Source organism: Lipotes vexillifer, unplaced genomic scaffold (genome assembly GCF_000442215.2).
Source record: "Lipotes vexillifer unplaced genomic scaffold, Lipotes_vexillifer_v1.1 scaffold151, whole genome shotgun sequence".
In the NCBI taxonomy this organism is placed as follows: domain Eukaryota; kingdom Metazoa; phylum Chordata; class Mammalia; order Artiodactyla; family Lipotidae; genus Lipotes; species Lipotes vexillifer.
In genome coordinates this window covers 461,130-466,039 of record NW_006778186.1, presented here as the reverse complement: position 1 = coordinate 466,039, position 4,910 = coordinate 461,130, and the positions used below count along the sequence as shown (strand labels likewise).

The following is a 4,910-nucleotide window of genomic DNA, read 5'->3' as shown; positions in this document are numbered from 1 at the left end:
TACAGAGCAGAGGGAGTGAGGACCAGCTGGGACGTGGGGAGCAGCCCTGCGGCTGTTTGTCATGTCGTGTCATGAATCTAACCATGATAACCTTCAAACAGTCATGGCATCTGCCTTCCTTCCATCTCCAAAATATTGTACCATTTACTTTTGTAAGTTATGAGAAATATAGTTCCCTCTTAACAAATTTGCCACTATGCAAAGCACCCCACTGAACCTAACTAATGTGATCTACTGAGAAGAAGGTAGCATAGGTGGAGTCCGCACATTTCAACAGGGTCCTGAGCAAACTTCCTTCTCAAGCTGCTCTAGTTGAGCACAGTTTTTTTTTTTTGATTTTGACACATTGTCTTATTTTATTCAAATAGCAGTCTGCTCACACATGGTCCAAGAACACCCAAATAACAAAGCAAAGATTGGTTTTCAAACATTATAGTCAATGATGCCATGCTTGCCTATGATCTCGCCAACATAAAACCACATCCACACCTCAGTGGCCACCAAACCGTTCAGTAGAGCTTCCTTAACTGTAAGCTGTTTGAAGCTACCAGTTTGAGCGCTATTGATAATTTTTTTCAAGCTGTGAATAGCTGTAGGGATCTCAGCAGGGGTTGGAGGAACCAGCCCAACCTTGGCATAGTGCCAAAATGTGGCCAATCGAGGCTTCAAGTAAGTCACAGCAGCGTTGACCAGCACTGGGGCCCTCTCCGCGAGGTTACGGACAAACTGGACCACGGTTCTAGGACGGAAAGCCCGTTGCGCCGACTGGCCGGCTAAATGACACCTCTCCTTTCTTAATGTTGATAGATATGCCCACAAGCAATTTTGCAATATTTTAAAAAAATAATCTGAGACTCCCCTGGTGGCGCAGTGGTTAAGAATCCACCTGCCAATGCAGGGGACACGGGTTTGAACCCTGGTTGGGGAAGATCCCACCTGCTGCGGAGCAACTAAGCCCGTGCACCACAACTACTGAGCCCACGTGCCACAACTATGGAAGCCCATGCACCTAGAGCCTGTGCTCCGCAACAAGAGAAGCCACCTCAATGAGAAGCCCACACACCTCAATGAAGAGTAGCCCCAGCTTGCCCCAGTTGTGTAGCCCCAACTAGAGAAAGCCCGCATGCAGCAATGAAGACCCAACACAGCCAAAAATAAATAAATAAATAAATTAATTAATTAAAAAAATAACAATCTCTGAGTTTAACTTTGGAATTCCTGAGAATAATGAGGGTCATTGAAAAGAGATCACAAATTAGTGCTTAAGTGTAAAGATTCTGAGCTTGTTATTTAGTTTCAAGGTGTCTTAAACTTTATGTAAATGAAAGAAGAATCATTGTCCAATATATCAGCACATATTTTTGGTCTCTTACTCTGTACCCAGTACGCAAAAAAGGGTACAAAAATAGAAGGCATGACATTTATCTTAAAATTACTTACATGGTTTACAAGGAGACAGATTAGACACAAATGGGAGAGTCAGATGATGATAAATAGGTTACCATTAAAAGCTAATATGTATGTTACAGATATCAATGTAATAACTTCAAAAAGAAATTTTTGTTAAGGACACGTTAGAACACTTCTTGCAAGAGGGATAGAACTGGGTTTTGACAATCAGATAAGATTTGGAGATGTGAAAAGGTTTCAGGAACACATTACTTGGGTGATATGAAGAATTAATGATTTGAACAACCAAATGGTGAATTTAGTTCTTTTCTCCTTAAGAGTCTGAAATCTGTAAAACAGAGCATAAATAAAGATGTGAAGGATAGGTGTGTGTTTTTTTTTTTTTTTTTTTTTGAGAGGATGACTGAGATCGTACATGACTTACTATAAGTCCTGGGAAACTTAAATGGAAGTTAAGTGGTCATGAATACTGCTGAAAATTCCTAAACAAATTTATGGGACTTATTTTCTTTTTAAATCCTTTTTATAAGCCTGCATACACAAACTCAAATTACAGTCTGTGGGCAGATAATTGAAGCTCTTGGTTCCTCTTATTGAGGATAAGTTCACTCATTTTCTATAGCATCACAATAGTTTCAGTATTGCTTAATCATGCTAAGCTTTAGCATTTAAAGCACTTTGCATAATATAATTTTACTGTGGCACAGATTAATGTTTCAAAGTCTTCTCCAACAAGTGTATAAAATATATGAGGATACAGTACCATTTAGGAAGAGCAGCAGTAATGTGACTATCAAGACTCATTTCTTTTAGTATTCTGGTTCTCCCCAAATAACATCTCCTGGCTCTCTGAATTACCTTGGTTGTTTCCCTTTGTTGTTTTGACTAGCAACTATAACAAATTTTCTTCTATTCAAACACAAACACTTCTTTCTAATTTCTGTGCTGAGCTTTCCAGTTTTTTAAATATTTCCCTTCTTTGGGGTTTTCATGAACAATATATTATGCTAATGATATTAATGATCTGTTCTCTCTTCTGCTTTTCAGATCTGTGACAGGCTAGTTAATCTTTAGTGGAATATGCAAATAGAATTTCTGAATTTGACCTGCAGATACCTTTGAGAGGTAAGTGTAAAAGTTAACTTCACTAACAAAATCAGTGCCTGCAGAAGCTTTCCTATTTCGCGGTGAGTATATTGAATGCATTATCAGTTACATTTAAGAAACGTTATTTAATTCAGACATCGATTGATTGATTGTGCTTTAAATGTTTACCTTGAGTTGGAGTCTCTAAAAAGACACAGTATTTCCAAAGACTTCTCAAAATACTTTCAATAGTGATACAAGTAAATCTATGAGTTTTGCATTTTTACTGCCAGATGCTGAGAAAAGTGAGGAAGACTTCATGAGAGAAAAGCAATGTTGGATTAATATTTGTTCTTTCTTTGTCTAACTTTCAAGGAAAAGGGTCCTTTTTAGGATCTTAGTTGCAGTCATTCAAATTATTAGTAATGCAACCTTTCTGCAAATCAAAATATATTTATTAACGTATTTGCTCCCATGGTGACTAAAAAGAAAGGAAAAAGCATTCTGTGCAATATTAATTGTAATGTTGTTTGAAGTTTAAAATTCTCAGACTATTTTAAAATTTAATTTCACAGATAATAAGCACTTAAATAGTGGTTCCTTGTGTCACTGAAATGCAATTCCATGCAAAACTTAAATCTTTCTTTGACTCTCCAGAGATAAAATTGGGTATGGCATAAACCTTTGATGACACAAGAGCAATTGTAGCTTGCAAAACCATTTTAATTGACTGTGTACCTGGTTATAGGTTGGATTCCCTGGGCAACAAATTTTGAGATGGAGATTAGCATGCAGGATGTTTGCTAAGGAGTGCTTTTGGGATCCACCCTGTGTGAGGGAGAAAAGAAAGCAGAGGTTCAGCTGTGAAGTCATCCTAATAAAGACCTCCACTGACCTCCACAGGGACCATGGACCTGGGATTCAAAATTATCTCATTAGGGTGAGGGATCCAGGCCTTTTCTTCTCATGTTGATAGTCATTAGAGGTAGAGTGCCTCTGGATGGATGTGTAACCTTAAAGAGGCAGATATTTTTACCTGAGGCAGTCCCCGAGGAGGCTGGACATGGAGAGCTGTTTTCTGGCAAGACTCCCAGCAAATACGGGAATATTTCCATCGTTCTGAAGATCATATTCTCCATCACAATTTTCCTTATAGATTCTCTGCTGGGATCAGCTCTTTCAAGATTCTAGTGGGTGTCTCTTCCTGGGGAAAATTAGCAATGGAAGGTAGATAGGACACATTGCAGCCCTCATCACTGTAATGATCCCTTCTCCCCTATCCATTCTAGACACCCCCTCACCTTTAGCAAAGACCCCTGCTGGTCACAGTGGTTTACTTGTTTGTCATGACACAGACTCTTCTTGAGGGGTCTGACACCCTGCTTGTCAGACGGAGCAGGGAGAGAAGTCCTGGGATGAGAAACACCTGGGTGACTGGTGCTGGCGGCCCCTCTTCCAAGACTCCTCCATAAGAAGTCTGGCTCACACCACCTATCAAGCACCTCATCCGCCCAGGCTTCCTCCCCGCTCTGGGTCACAGTGCAGAGATACCTCTCCCCTGGGAGCCCAGCCAGGTACAGGGGGATGTGCTCTGACTGAAAGGCTGTGCAGGGGAGGGACTTCCCTAAGCCAGAAGAGGTGGGGGTGAGCTGCACCTGTGTGGGCCAGAGATCCAGAGCCTTCCAGTGTGCCAGTGTCCTGGGTTAGGGTTAGGGTTAGCCCACCCCAATGCGGGCTTCTGGTGTGGAACCCTGTGGCCCCAATCACATGTCTGCCAAGGTCCAAGGCCACAGCAACCCACATGTGACACTGCATGTCCTCGGGACCAGTAGTTCCTCCCGGCAGCTGCAAGTTTGTCCCAGGAGATTGTCTCTACCTGTTCCTCACGTCTTTCCCCTGAAGAACAGCCTCAGGGCATTCTTCTCCCTATCTGCCCAGACCAGATGCCCACAGCCTGTGATGGGGGAGCTGGTCCCTTCCCTTGGGTCCCTCCAGCAGGAATTAGTCTCCTCTTTTGAACACCATGAGGACGCTGAGAGCAGGGACAGAGTCTGAGTGGGTGGAGTGTGGGGATTCCCGGGAACGTGAGGAGGGTGCAGCTAAAGCCTGCAGGGCTATAGGCACAGAGAACACAGATTCGCCAAATGGCTCACTGGGATTGATGATAAATTGGGCCACTGCTATTTCCACTTCCTGGGTCCCTGGCACATGTGGTCCATCTACTGGGGACATGACAGCATATATAGATCTTTTGTTTAAAGTGTATAATGTGCCCTGGAGGATGGTGTGTCATCCTTGTAAAGTATTACCTCTGAGCTGGTGCTTCAGTGCTACCTTTAATGGGCTGTTCCAGTGCTTTGTCAGGCTGATAGCTTCTGGGTGCTGTGGTTTGTGACATGAGCAGTGGATCCCAT

At 42.4% G+C, this 4,910-nt stretch overlaps 1 pseudogene; it reads right to left on the bottom strand.

Moving 5' to 3' along the window:
- Window positions 1–423: 423 nt before the first annotated feature.
- On the bottom strand, window positions 424–4,003 carry LOC103072106 (ATP synthase subunit g, mitochondrial pseudogene; annotated as a pseudogene).
- Between the last annotated feature and the right edge of the window lie 907 nt (window positions 4,004–4,910).